The sequence below is a fragment of the Lepisosteus oculatus genome, unplaced genomic scaffold, assembly GCF_040954835.1.
Source record: "Lepisosteus oculatus isolate fLepOcu1 unplaced genomic scaffold, fLepOcu1.hap2 HAP2_SCAFFOLD_60, whole genome shotgun sequence".
Lineage (NCBI taxonomy): Eukaryota > Metazoa > Chordata > Actinopteri > Semionotiformes > Lepisosteidae > Lepisosteus > Lepisosteus oculatus.
The window spans coordinates 882,501-898,039 of record NW_027168149.1 but is presented as its reverse complement, the minus strand read 5'-3'; the positions used below and the strand labels follow the sequence as shown (position 1 = coordinate 898,039).

General features: G+C 43.1%; 3 non-coding genes across 3 annotated transcripts; all 3 read left to right on the top strand.

Annotated features, from left to right (window-relative positions):
- Window positions 1-14,081: 14,081 nt before the first annotated feature.
- trnas-aga (transfer RNA serine (anticodon AGA)) lies at window positions 14,082-14,163 on the top strand. Its single transcript has one exon. It is a non-coding gene; the product is annotated as a tRNA-Ser (tRNA).
- Window positions 14,164-14,376: 213 nt separating this feature from the next.
- Window positions 14,377-14,447, top strand: trnag-gcc (transfer RNA glycine (anticodon GCC)). The gene has a single exon. It is a non-coding gene; the product is annotated as a tRNA-Gly (tRNA).
- A 559-nt stretch (window positions 14,448-15,006) lies between these two features.
- Window positions 15,007-15,080, top strand: trnai-aau (transfer RNA isoleucine (anticodon AAU)). Its single transcript has one exon. It is a non-coding gene; the product is annotated as a tRNA-Ile (tRNA).
- The last annotated feature ends 459 nt before the right edge of the window (window positions 15,081-15,539 follow it).

Below are 15,539 nucleotides of genomic sequence, written 5' to 3'. Positions count from 1 at the left end.
CCACTTCAGCCAGAGAGACTTGTGCTAGGTGAGATCTGAAAAACGGACTCGCAACAGAAACAGACCAAAAAAGTATCGGTGAGATCAAAAGGCAAATGCAACATCCAGCAGAGGGCGTCTAAAGATTAGGGAACGGGCGACTGAAATCCATATGAGGCAAACTTTCCAGCTGTGTACTGCAGCTGGCCTCGTTGGCGTAGTTGGTAGCGCGTCAGTCTCATTGTCTGAAGGTCCTGAGTTTGATCCTCACACGGGGCAGGGCTGCTTCCTCTCTTGCTCTTTTCAAACACTTGCGGCAACTGTTCGCTCATAACCACGTCTGGAATGCGTGACCTTTACACGGGGGAGAAGCAACGCCGCATCCCTTTTCTAAAGAACATTCACATTCAGAAATAAGTCAAGAAATTTGCCATTACTTTAGCTCGCGCTGCTGTCAGCCTGCCCATGTTGCCAAAGAAAGATTCACTCGGCGTCAACATGACAGAACAGCGATCACTTGAAAACACTGTTCCACACTCCGTAAGCAAGAACTTCAGTGTTTGCAGTCACCCGATATGCCGATAGTCAAAGGAGTACGAAACATGAAGCGTCAAAAGACAAGATGAGTTGATGGAAAGAGCCTTGAATTGATGAGCACAAAAGTTCAGCTCGTACAATAGGCAACGAAGGTCCCGGCGTCATCATCGCACTTGAAAGGACTGCCTTGCAGACTAAGGGCAGTGGGAGGTTGCTGTTTTCAGATGGAGGCATTGGGATGGTGGGCCGAGATCTATTCTTCTTAAGGAATTCTTCATCGTGAAAGATCGGTCCACAGGTCATCCAAAGAACTTACAAATTTTTTGGACTCAGGGAATCACGTGCTTCCGGAAGGGAGTGAAGTGCTCAAACACATGACATGCCCCCTTGATCTCACATGCACAATTCTGCTGCAACATGCACAGCTACCGTCCACACCAGGCAGTGGGGCTTCAGCAGAATTTGCTACGCCACCTGCAATAACATATCCAGCTGCACACATATACATGGCCCCTCTGTCCTTTTCAGGATCTCAAAAAAAAGCATAGCATGGTTTTCCTGCAACCTGATTGACCGCATCTCCCTCAGAATGTGCCCCGTTGCATTCATTGCTGAAGCAGGACGGAGGCTAACGGACATGCCAGAACAGTTAGGCTCAGCGATCTCTCCAAAATATTGTGGTTGTAGTGGAAGAAATATGGTTTAAATTGTACCTTGGTATTTCAAACTCTCTCTAGAATGTTATCCTTTTCTATTTTATTTTGACAGGAACTGGCTAATGACACTAGATGAAAAGAGAAGAAAGAAAACACAACGTTTCGGCCGTGGAGCCTTCTTCAGGTGTGAGGGCTCCACGGCTGAAATGTTGTGTTTTCTTTCTTCTCTTTTAAGCATGGAATAGACCTATTACTTGTTCCTTTGCAGCCTACGCATGCTGACACAGCTCCCCACCTGAACTGCTTATGATGCCTGGTAGTTTGTGGTACTTGGGTATTGTCTTATGTTTGCTCAAACTGCATATGTGTGATTGCATATTTTTGGGTATTTTCATATGTCAATATTTAATTCACTGACATTCCTGTATGCTTGGAAGAAAGGTAGATTGGATTTGGCACAGGACGCCTGCCCATATTTGTTGATCATTGTTGGGCTGGAAAAACAATGATAAAAAGTGTATGAAAAAAGCTCTCTCCAATATTTCCCTTCTCTTCGCCATGGTTACACTGCCTGTTCTTTCCGTCTTTTGTCCTTCTACAAAGATTCCAGGGCTCTTTTTCCACCATAATATCAGAAGCCAAAAAATAACCATCTAATGTGTAAACAGCATTTGTAATGTTGGTAGCTGGAAGAGGTTAAGTATGTTTGCAAGACCTAGTTGATTACACCAGACTTACTTTGTTGTTGTCAGTTTTTTTTTTCTCTTTTAAAGGCTGTAGGTGGGGTGTGATGGACTGTACCACTATCATAGAAGATTTTTTCAGGACACATCGCAGTTCCATAGTAGAATTTATCAATAGTAGAATTCCATAGGACATTATTTACCAACATATTACCCAGTGTGAGACTCTGCCAGTAAACCTCAGAGCATTGAGTTCTCCACTGATAAAGATGGCTGTCTGAAGTCATGAAATCCACTGCTGGGATGCCTGAGAGACAGTAATTGAATCTTGGCTGGAATTAGGCTTTCTATTAGTGTTGATCTTTGGGAATTATGTGGTAAAAAGGGAAAACTCCTTTACTTTAGTCACTTTGAATGTTCAAATGTACAGAACCTGCAAAACTAAGCAATGAAAAAAATCCATCACCACTCTCATGATAGCATAACTCATAGTCTCTGCTGTTGTGTAACAATACACACTTTCAATTTTCTTATCGCCTGTCTCCAGAGAGAATCTTGTTAGTGCTGATGACCTTGAATTAGACCTTGTTGACTCTGTAAAACAATCTTCCTCTGCTTAGAATTTCACTCAGATTGATTATGTTCTCAGATTATTCCTGGCAGGACTGAGTTTCCAGGAAATGAAAAGTGAAAGAAAAAGTACAGAAGATCAGCCCTTGAATATACAACATTGTGCAGTGAGATTGTTAAATGTATTAGCTGCTATCCCGTGCTAGAGCCTGTCGTGGTAAGCAGTGGATGACAGGATCTAGCATAGATACTAATGAAACACTGTTAATGAAAGATAAAACACTTGAGTCTTATTTTAGTTTTCCATTTCCCTTTCATTTGTGATGTACTGTACAACAGGCCACAGAACATGCACAAAAACAGATATGCACACATTCACACCAGGCAATGACAGTCTGCCCAGTCAGAATCTGAGCTGAGGTATCAGAATTCTGAATTCCCTGAATTCTGTCATGGATCATCCACAATAAGGGCAATGTTTGAACACGAGGATCCCCAGGAGAGAGCCTAGTAACACAAATCTTGGAGCAAAAGCAGATGATTAACTTCATAGTTTGTGTGGTTGAGCCAAAGTTGAGCATGAGGATATGTGAGTCACCATTCTTAGAAATGGATCCAACTTCAGACAGGCGTCAAAAGTAAGAGTATACAGTGCTGGGGCAATGACACTTCAATGATCAGAAGGATAACAAGAGTTTTAATGCATTGAAATTGATTTTCTGGTGATGCACACTGTCATGGAACTATTAATTTTTTAAGGATCACTTACTGACGTCAGACAGCTGCCAATTCTCCAGACTGGAAGGATGAACAGTTTATCCCCCTAGGTACCATATTTCCATATTTCGAAGCATTGGAATAATACATGTCATACAGCAACATAAAAACAGGAAGACAAGTATCACAGCCCCTATAATCGGTGTTAGTAACTTAAAAGAAAAACATTCCCCCTGGCCCAAACAGTGATTCTAACCAGGAGAGAAAAGCCAGTGTATCTTTTATGCCTCTCTCTTTATTCACCTTGTCTTTTAGTTCTTTCAAATGCTGAATAGCGAGCGTAATATTTCCGTAATCATCGTCATTAGCTGGAATATATGTACAACAGGAGTCTCCTACTAAAGCATAGACTCCTCCAGATGCTGCATTTTGAAGGTCCAGCACGAACCTGTTCTGAAGTACCATTAATCTAACTCCCCTTAATTCTTGTTTGATAGCGTCTAAGCCTTCTAACGTGATATTAATAAAAGAGTACATTTCATAAAAAGTCGCATGGGTGAGGCTGTAGAATGAGGCATTAAAGCACATATATAACAAGATGCATTAAATTTCTTTAACTTTACAGTATGATTTATAAATTTATACCACAAATTACTCATATCCCCCTCATTATCAGTTTCATTCAGCCAGTTTGTATACAAAGAGGCTTCGTGTTTAGATTCTTCCTCTTTTGGGGTGGTGACAGGCTTCTACATAAAAAGGAAAAAGGCTGTGCACATCAGTCCCACGCAGGTTATCCCCATCTGTCCTTGTGGAGACATCACTCCTGCGCTTTGCTCAGTTCGTTTGTGACCTTTTTACAGTGGGAAGCATGAATCCAGGGCACCATTTCTGTGACCTTCACAGCAGTGGCAGTGGTCAGCAGCACCTGGTACAGCCCCCTCCACCTGAGTGAACACCATTTGTTTTTCCTGAAGTCTTTCACCAGAATCCAGTCTCCTTATTCACTCATTAGTTCTTACAGCTGGAGCCCAGTATAATCTTAGGCTTTTTTGGTCAACATTGGTCAACAGATTGGTCAACAACTGGGTAATAACTCTTAGAAAAATCTACACATTGTTCCCCTGCCTCAGCTGTGACGTTTTGCAGAACAATTCTAGCTGAAGTTGTAAAATTTCTCTTTGTTCCGTTCCTGCAAAACATCTTATTATGAGCAAACAAACCACAATAATCATTTGCATCTAGGGGAATCACTCCCAAGGGTAACCCCCCTTAAAGCTATATTGTTCTACCCATCAGGTTCTGCCACTAGATAAGAGAACCTTTCCCATGAAATCATTTTTTGACCTTCATGATCCCTTCAGGGTGTACAATTAGCACAGAAGCAGCAGCTTTAGTCCACATGTTTTTCAAACAGGATATTAACGATATGATCATAACGAATAATACCAGACCCACAAATATGTATTGAACCAGAGACCCTCTCCATGTTCCTAGCACAGACTGTAGCCATGTACCAATGCCCCAATCATCTGGATTATAATTATGATATATATTTTTCTTCATCATAGATGTGCTTTGCTAAGTCCTAGCAACCTACAATACTACAATAGAGAATTAGCAAATTCAACAATCCATTCCTCCAGCTAAATTCATCCCTCCAGGAAGTTTCATTGATTGGCCCGTGATGATATCAAACAGGCTGTTACACAGTTCTGTTTGATCCAGCCCGCATCCCATGGCGTTCCTTCAGTCTGATGTCTAGTCGATCTTTCAGAGATCTGTTCCTTCATTCCACTGTTCCAGCAGACTGAGGGTGATCTCAGTCCATCTCACTCCGAACAATGCAGCCACAGCCTGACACACCTTCCCTGTGAAGTGTGTTCCTTGATCATAATACAAGGGGCAGGGCAGTGCCCACCGAGGGCTTATCTCTGTTATCAAGTGTTTGGTAGACACAGAGGCAGTGGCAGCAACCCACCAGGAAAACAGATTATAAGAGCCCAGGTTTCCCTTTACAATTTTCAATTTCCCAGGTTTGAAAGGTTCCTCAGTAGCAGGCCTTTTGAGCTGTTGCACCCGCACCTGAACTGTAGTTGAGTTCCTTTGATAAACATTACATCCAGATACCACATAAGTGGTTACGGCTTCAAACCCGGTTCTCACCCAGTTTTGGGTAACCGGCACACCATTTGACTCCCACCTGGGTGTCCAACAGAGTGCATTTGTCGGGCTATAAAGGGCATTAGGCTGTGAGGGCATGCAGGGCGTCTGGTGTGCTGTCAGCTCCACACCCCATCATCATGCAGCCCCACAATCTTTTCTAACCATGTCCATTTCTCTGCTTCACAGAGGTCTCAGACTACTGTTCTACAAGTATTGCTCACCTGACAGTTGCATCTGCAAAGTTGTTCCCTCGAGTTACTGGAAACATTTCTTTATTATGTGATTTACACATTACCACAGCTACTTCAGTCAGTAGCTGCAAAGCTTCTAACAGTTCAGAGATAAACCCAGCATTCTTAACTGGAGTCCCTGCTGTGTTGAGAAAATCCCTATTCCTCCACCACCATCCAAAATTGTGGCATGCACCAAATGTATATATAGAGTCTATATACATATGCAGCCATTCAAAACAAGCGGGGTACGCTGCGGTATAACACGGTGGGCGTTTCGCAGTATACCGCATCATACCGGACGCAAATTAGATTATGTTAATAGTATCCGGAATCACCTTGTAAAATCGCCAGGTGGAGCTAATAAAGGTTAACCTCTCCTGTACAGCATTTGAGCTGTCAGCAGAAAACGTCGGTTTTGAATCCTGATCACTGCTGAGGGACAATCTTTATTCAATTAAGAATTTAAGGTGTATACTCTTTAGACTTTAAATTTAAACAGTGTATTACAGCATGTTAATCATTAAACATTAAAAAGGCGGTATATTTTATAAAAGCAAGATTGTTCTGTTGGACAAAAGTACACAACCTACCACCTTTATCATAAATATTTTAATTATGCAGGAATATTTTATGCATCAAAGTCTTTACTGAAGATATTACTAAGAGTATTAATAATGAATGACCTTGGACAAGCTGTAAGCTCAAAGTATTACCCTGGTCCACATTCTTTGTAACCGTCTTTGTAAACGAAAATAGTTTATTTTTTCATTGACAAAAAGTAACACCACAGCATTTAGTTGATCCGATCACGCATTCATTTCTAATCATACAATGTAATTCTTGAGAATCTCCGATTCACCATGCCTTTCACATGCTCATAAACGATTTTAATTTAGGAATATAAACATATTAATGTATGTAAACTGTACTGTATATTGCTGGTCTTGGTAGTTTAAAGAAAAAATACACACCAGTATTCCATTTCTCCCTAAACATTTTAAGCATCAAAGTCTTACATGTTGTTATTTGGGAAACATTTTTACGTGCTCCTTCTGACCATATTAGGATTATATACTTTGTGAAAAGTGATAGTATTTAACCTTTTCTGTGAATTCGCTTGTTATCTAACAAATGCATACTTTTAGAATTTGATTAACAGGGAATATAATATGGAATTGCGTATCTAAACAACTTAATAATGATATAATTATAATAATGTACTGTCTGGCGGAATAAACTGAAGAGGTTAGTTAATGCGACACGGAATTATTAAGAATTATCACCTCTTTTTACACTTGAGAACAAATGAGAACATTCCACTCAGTGGGATGTTATCTCAAGCACCTGCTAATTCGTTTTACACCACTGGACGACAGGAGAATGTGACTGTACTGTATCTGTACAGAATGTATCTTTCAATCAATACAGTAATTGATTAAAATCGCAATCGTGCGTTTAATTAAATGCCTTTTTTGATTCACAATCTGAAAATGAAAACAGCGGTAAAGTCACCTTGAATTTAAAAAAAACGATTTTGGCACGCCTGTAGCATTTTCACGAAACCTCCTAAAGTTATGAGAACACTTGCTTTGTGTATAAAGTACATTGTGAATGTTTTCACAGCCTTCACTTTGTTGTTTTTATGCCATTTTTTTGACCACACACAAATATTCCTATGTCCGTATCTTCGCAAGGGAATCAGTGCGAATTTTAATACTAATTAAATGACCGCGGGCACTTTCCACCCCCGCTACATTCTCAGAGTAGAACAGACTAACCTTCTAATGAAAGACGGTCCACCTCCCACGGACAGGAAAAGTGCCCACAGGCACTTAAACTTAATATGGTCAGTAACAGTAAAGAGTAACATGGTCAGAATGTTTAGGGAGAAAGTGGAATACTGGTCTGTATTTTTTCTTTAAACTACCAATACTAGCCATATACAGTCTGTAATGTAGGGATTTCTATATGTCTTTATTTAGTGGTTACATTAGTGAAAAGGCTAAACTTTTAGCTTCAGTAACGCGTACGCGTACGCGTACGCGTACGTATGGTGTACATGTTTGTTTTGGGTTTTGCTTGTTCACATATCTCCCCTTTTTATAAAACAACGTGGTTGAAAACTGTTCCAGAGACACTGTTGTTTCATCAGTTAAAAGTACATCATGAAATGCCTCTCCCTGTTCAATCTACTGTTAAAAAGAAAAGGAGCATAAAGCGTCTGATGGTCATAAACGATATTCATTTAGGAACAGCATCAGAGATATGTTTTTAACTGCACTGCATCGGAGAGAATACCATAGTGTGTTTTTTTTTTTTACTCCCTGGCGGAAATTGGCTTCCATAAGAATCAATATGGCTCAGAGATTAAATAAAACTTCACTCGCACCAAACAAATGTATATTTCTAATCACAACATGATCGAATTTAAGTCATTTTAATAACAATGAATAGTCACCTATGCGTTACAATATAAACATTTATATTGATTTAAATCGCGTTTAAATCGCCGTTATTTAAAACCCATAAATAAAGCTGATACTGTTTAGACTTTTAATTATTTAAAACTGTATTACAGCAGCACAATGCACAATGCAACGTAAATCGCTATCTTTGTCTTCTGTGTAATAATGTTCACCTCTCTGTCCAGCAAATTAACAATAGTAATAATAATGAACTTTATTGTATATGGCGCCTTTAAAGGTGGCTCCTCAAAGCACTTTACAGGTTAAAAACAATAACAACAATACTGTTTGACTGGGCAAACGATTTTTTTTTTAAGAACTACAAAATGAGATATAATGATGTGTTCCGGTTTAGACATAAACGAAGAGCATAACACGTGGGCGGCGTAGCGGTCGGCTCTGGCTTTCCCATCTACTGTATACCGATACGCTGCATACAACCCCCCTCTCTGCGGGAGTTCTGGCTGTGGCGAATTAAACCGGTTTCACAAGTATTTTCAAAGTAGAAGGGGGCGAGATTTCCAGCAAAAGACACCTCCCCCCCTCAAAAACCAAGGAAGTACAGTACTTACTAGTTAAGAAAGCTAGACTCCTCAATGAAATCGCTTTAACATGCTAATGCTTTGGTGTAACAGTCCGGGCGTGGCCAGCTTCTAATGTCAACCTGACTATGGCGAAAGGAACCCTCCTTTCATTGGAAGACTATGAACATATTCTAGCCATAAATGAATTAATAGCAAACATGGTTTACATAAAATACATTTTTCCAAGAAAGTTTAGCCTTTGTTACTAATGAAACCACAAAATAAAGACATAAATATAGAAATCTTAATATTTTTAAAATACATGACTTTGCTAAAATTTATTTGAAAATAAAAACGATTACAAACGCCAGCGGATAGAGAGAACAGGGGAGGGATGTTGGTTTTGCATAAGGGGTGGGGCTATAGAAATGAGGTCTATTTGAGAATGTGGAGTTACATGTTCTGGCTGTTGGTGAATTATCGTTGTTGAGTATGGCGTGTTGAGGTATTGATTTTGTGTAATGCTTTATGTTGAAAATTTAGGTGGATTTTGTTTATAATAACGAGGATAAACTGGGATGGGAGGAGGATTTGGTTTTGCATAAGGGGCGGGAATATGATAATTTGAGGAATTTGAGAGAGATTCACAGAGATTCCCTCTGCTGTGACCCAGGGAACCTGCAGTCAGGTAACATTATTTCTCACAACTACCAGGTATTGAGTGAGATTGACCTGATTGTTCCTGCCTCAACGGCAGGGTTGCCAATACACCCAGTCCCCCAGAAGGGACAGGGAATGAAAGCCAAGCCGGTTTTCTTACAGCCACCAGCTCAGTTTGTCAGTCTGAGTCTGACCAACAGTGGTTCAGCCAGACTGGAGCTGGATGGGCAAGCCACCCGACTGTTAGTGCAGAACATGGAAAAGGGGGGTGTCAGAATCCCCGCCTGCACTGACATGGGCCTGGTGGGTGATGGTGAGTTCGAAGACAGTGAACTAGCTATCCCAGTGCTGGGGCAGCTCCCTGAACCCCTAGAGAGGGAAGGGGGGAGCGAGCAGGTGTCCTACACCCACGTCCAGCGAACGATTGTAAACATGCCGATAGAGGGATTCCTCAATCAGGAAGTGTGCAGGGTGGACCTGAACAGTGAGAATGGAGTAACAATCCCAGATCCCTCAGGTGCTCCAGATAACCACTAAGCCAAGGGTCAGGCATGCTCCACCGCTGCACCACCCCCTGCAGGGTTCCTAGAGCACAGGCATGAACAAATCGAAAAAGCAGATGTCCTGGAAATGGAGGAGCAGCATCAGCAGCTGCGTCAGATCTCCTCAGATTTCCAGGATGTTGGTGCCCAAGATGCCACATGGCATACTGAGAAAGAGACCATGTACATGCTGCGCCAGCTTAGAAAGGGGACAGTCACTCAGAAGGAGATGACTGGGATCAGCCACCCGAAAAGACTTTTGGGAGGACTGATTGCTGCCGCCACTGTTGTGTGTTTGCTATTTCTGGTAGGTTTGTGTGCTACTGGCACTCTCACCCTGACTGCCCCAAGAAGGCAGGTGTCAGAGGTGCCAGAGGGTAGTGACAGACTGTATCAACAGCAGCAAAAGTTGGAAAGCTTAGGGAAAACCCTACAGGCAACTTCCTATGCAACAGGGTTGAATCTTATCCCCCACCTAGTGGACATGATTGTTGGTGTTATACAGTGGGTTTATGCTTGTGTGCAACAGGCCAGAATGTTGACACAAGACCTGTTAAGGGAGCTTAGTGCCACTGTAGCCAGTCTAGCCATAGCACAAATCCTAACCCACTTGATTTCACTCTTCTCAGTAGAGGAGTATGTGACATTAAACCCATTGCTCATAGCTCACCCAGAAGGCAATCCAAGATTGAATTCGGTTCCAAATCTTGAGATGGGTATGGCTACCAAAGCTATCCATTGGCTGTGTCTAACTGATCCACCAATGAAGGGTGTAAAGCTACTAACGAGCAGAGGGAGGTTAATGAACCCCATGAAGAGCAGATGGGAAGTAAATGGCTGGTCAGCACACCACATTTAACTGTCACTATAACTTGTGACAGGCATGATACAGCTACCACAATGCAGCTACCTAACCAACAGTTTCCTGCAAGTTCCCAAGGAGGCCATAGTACAGCATGGTAACTTAACACTGTACGGTCTGCAACCAGACAACATAAGACCAAACTTGAGGTCGTGGATGCCTTCAGGTGCCACACTATTGAATTGGATAGAAATCCAAGAAACAGTAAGCCCTGAAGATGTACAGGTAGTTAGTTTGCTTTAATGGAACAAACCTCCAAACCACCCTGGCAGGTGCCCAACACAGGTGTCATGGTTCATCAGGGGGGCTGGGAACAGGAACCGGTGTTATTGTAACACTGGTGCTGGGAAGCTGGATCATGACTGACAATGTACTCTGAATGCTGTACTCTTACATCAAGATGTACTCCGGGTAGCACGAATGAGTCAAAGGTAGCATTTCAAAAGAAAGGAAGTTACCTCTTCCCCAAATATCTGCCTACAGAGGTATCAGATACTGACAGTGAACTTCCTGATTTGTAATGCCTAGACTGAGATGATGTCTCCTACCTTGTTTATACATACTCCAGATGTTATTCATTCTGTTTGTTCCCAATGCTGGTTCCGGTATGAATTCTCGAGGAGTAATGTGGACATTTAAGGTTAATGTTCTAATGACAAGGGACATCACTTAACTCTGTTTTGTTTTGAAGGCAACAACGCCTCAGGACCTCGTGACCTTCAAAAAGGGGGGATATGTAGAGGCAATGCTTGTTAATAAGAAAGAATTAAGTGTTGCTGTGCTTTCCCAAATGAGGCCCCATCTCTCTCTTCATCTCTGTGGCTGCACCACAGAGAAACTATTCATGCAGGCTGATTTAAAGATGTTTTCTTTTGATAAGGGACAGCTCCCAAATGGGGATGCACTTAGCTGAGCCTGGCTATCATGATCAATGGTCATCCATTGGCGCCTATCTGTCTAGGGAGTGCCAGATGGACATCTGGATTGCATTCCTAGGTGTCAGGAGTAAGTGACTCATATCTCACCTTGATCAACCAGTCAGGGATTGGTAGGGCCATGTAACCCATGTGGGACTCTGATGCCCATTAAACTTTCAGCCAATGACAAGCTGAAGTTCCTCCAGGTAAAAACAGGCAACAGAGAGCCTGGAGAAGGAGAACTAGTAGGACTATTCCAGTAGGAGAATTCTAAGGAGAATTCCAGGGGTGCAAGACAAATCCATGGCAGGACGGCCCAGGAGCAGAAGGCTCCCAAGGGCAGGACATTCTCACAGCGCGCCTCTTGACCATCCTGAGACTCAGCCCGGACAACCACGGAACGGCCAGTGCGTCTGAGTGCCAGTACTTTCCTCTGTTCTAAAAGTCGAGAGCGGAGGTTGCCACGAGTAACCAGAGGATCCACCCGAGGTTAGCATCAGCAGCAAACCTCATGAACAGGTCAGAACTGTGGACAGCTGAATCACTATTCAGAACAAGCGCTTCATCAGGAACGAATCGGTCCTCTTCCTGACCTGCTGGGACCCACAGTCATCTTTTCTCCTGTGCACAAACTTTGCTAGTTAAAGCCAACACTAACTAGCCGGTCAGTGAGCATCAGCAGCGCACCGTCGCAAGCAGCACAGCACAGCCTGGCACCTAGCCAGAGAGTGCGGATTGGACAGCAACAGCCTGCAACTGTTCCTTTGTGCCCACAGGAGATCTGAATCCCGAGAGATTGGATGAGTATTCAACTTCACTGCATTACAGCTCGAGAATTCCATTGTTATCCCAACCAGTTGATATCAGTTTAATTCCTAAGAGTTATGTACTTGTTTTGAGTATCTAATGTAGAAGTTGTAATCAAGTTCAATTATGAAACGGTCTAGATGAATGATATACTGAACGTATGTCCTCTTGATATATGTAACTCTTTGTAACTGAATGAATATATACCTTTTGTATTCTGATAACCCTCTCGATAAGATCTGTTAGGTTTACATGCATATTCTATGTATTAATAAATGTATCCTCGTGTATTAGTACCTGTGTGTGTGCGTTGTTTGAGTTATATCGCATAGTTGGATTCTAAAGCCATTAAAATAATTATTTTTGTGACTTACACAAAAATAATTTTTAGCTACAATTAATAATTGTCCCCGTAAATGCCCAAACTCTACAGAACTGGTGCCTCGTGAGAGCACACTACACCAGCTTCCGCGGGCTTGCAATACAATCGGCGAAAGCGAAAACGAGAGCAAGGTGTTTAAAGACAGATTTTGTCGTGGTGACATCATGGTAGAAAGAAACGAACTTGTTACGTCTCAACAGAAACGCTCTTTAGCTCTTTCGGCTTTATGCAGAGAACAGCGTCTGTCGAGATCACTTTTGAGTCAGCGGGAAACGCCCTGTGCTGTCAGTTTGATTTCATATTGCTCGTAGCGGCGCCCGGCTTTTGTCTGTCAAACGTTAGGTTGCGCTCCTTCATGCTGCATCGTCGGCATGAGTGGAGCTTTTTAAACGTCTGTACTTACTGCGCCCCATAAGAAATCGTTTGTCCCCGTTCAAAAGAGATTGTGCGATGTCCTGCAGGGTTCGCAAAGCAAACCTTTGACAGTTTGAAAAGAGGAATTTATTCTGCTTCCTGTGCGTGCAGTAGTTACAAAGTTGAACGTCTTTACACGATCTGCTGCAGTTTTCAGTGGGCGGGCTTTGTCAGATGGCTTGGAAAAACGCACTGTGTTTCGGCTCGGGAAACATCATGAGCAGCTATACTGTGTATAGCTGACTTTTAACGCATACAGAATTCATTAGAAATCATTGATTTCTCCAATTAACAAGGGTCCCTTAAAGGATGAGTCAAAGTAACGTTTAATCGGATTAGTTTCCTTAGAGCTGGTTCAGAGTTTGCTCAAGAGTGTACCTTTCACAGATGCGCAAAGAAGAATGTTGGGGGTGCACGCTTCAAGGCGCCTTACAGCTATAGGGAGCGATTCGAGATGATTCGTGGCGTGTGCTCGTTCCCATATACCTTACGCCCCGGGGTGCAGTGCTAAGATGACGTACAATACCGCTTGGGCACGTAACGGCGTTATACGCAAGTGCGGGACGTGAGGGTTTTCGTTTGTTCGTTTTGTTTTGCTCTGCTTTGCTTTGTTTTGCTTTCCATCGCGTTGGTAAGAGCGTAAATAAAAAGGCGATTCCTGCGTCTACCACTAATGTAAGAGCTATTTCAAGTGCGACGTGGTGCGGCTTTTCAAATGCTTGTGGGCATTTCTCTGTTGTTGATTCTTTTTTTGTGTGTAACAAAGTGGCATTTTCATGTCCGGACGGGGAGACTTTATCATTCCGACATGAAGCCACCCTTAAGTCCTCTGAGGCGTGTCTGTCTGCAAGGCTTGTATTTTGGAAATGTTTTTATGAAACGGAGAACGACTTTGAAATAGGCTTCCGCCGGCACCTCGCGATCCAGGTAAGATTGTAGCAAGAACGCAGCGGCAGTGGGGCTTGCTGTAGTCGTGGCCGAGTGGTTAAGGCGATGGACTAGAAATCCACTGGGGTCTCCCCGCGCAGGTTCGAATCCTGCCGACTACGTTATCCGCCTCCAGTCGGTGTGTTTCGGCGCAAGCAAAGAAGCGTGCCTCTTTGCTGTTCCTGGTGGTTTTAAAACGCCCAATCGCTTGTACCCGCTGCCTTGGAAATAAGTTCTTCAGCGTCCGCGAATGGCATTTTGCAGCTGGAAGCAGATGTCGACGCGTTTTGCACAGACCACCAAAAAAGCGTCTTTTTTGAAGGCCCAGGCACTGAGCATTGGTGGTTCAGTGGTAGAATTCTCGCCTGCCACGCGGGAGGCTCGGGTTCGATTCCCGGCCAATGCAGTGGCTTTTGCAGCGAGCGGCTCCATCACTTGCATCCCCTTGCAACTCGCAACTCAAAAAACCCACTGAAGCTAAGCAGGTGTGAGCCAGGTCAGTACCCGGATGAGGGTGAGCTACAGGGAAAAACAAAGCTTCCAGCTGGAAGCGGTGTTAATGGTGCCGGCGTTGGGGCGCTCACCCTGAGGTCTGTGCGGGTCCCAATGCCCCAGTATAGTGACGGAGATGCTGTGTTGTAAAAGGGCGCTGTCTTTTGGATGAGATGTAAAACCGAGGTCACAGCGCTCTGTGGTCATTCAAAATGACCACCAAAACCTTTGACAAAAGCTCTTGGTAATTGATGGTCTTCAATAATGCTTCTCCTTTAGGTACATTTTAAATCAGCTGAAAAATGCTGTGAAATGGGGGGGCACTTCAGGCCAGTGTAGGATTTGGGTTACAAGAACCATGAAACTGCACGAGAAAGCCCGTACACTGAATTACACGGCTTTCTATTCAAAGGAGGACAAAAGAAATTCCCTGAGTTCGATTTTTTGCAGCACAGAGAGGAGCACTGTTGTGAGGCCGGTTAGCTCAGTTGGTTTGAGCGTGGTGCTAATAACGCCAAGGTCACGGGTTCGAGCCCCGTACTGGCCAGGTCCTTCTCTCCTTTCTTACCAAAGCTGTTAGGTTCCTTTCCGTGGTGAGAGGGGTTGTCATGCAACGCTGCCACATAGTGCCGACAGACAAGAGTGTTGCGGGAGAAGAGAAAAGTGTTTGAAGATTTAAGAGTGTCTTAGGTGGAGCCAAAATCAAGTGTCACAAATACAAGTGGGAGGATTTCCAATGTTTAATATGGTAAAAATAAGCGGAAGTTATCTGCCGGTCCGGCACAGTCTGCCATGCTTTTGTCATATACTGTAAAGTGGTGTCGAACTGGGTGTCGAACTGGAGCCTCACCATTTGCATATGTGAGGCTCCAGTTATACATCGAGTGTCACATTAAATGACAAAAATGAAGAGAGTTAAAGCAGCTGGAGAGGTTTTCTTACAACTTTTGAGCTGACACAGTTTTGGAAAATGTTTCCTTCACGCTGCACTGTACAACATAGGCAG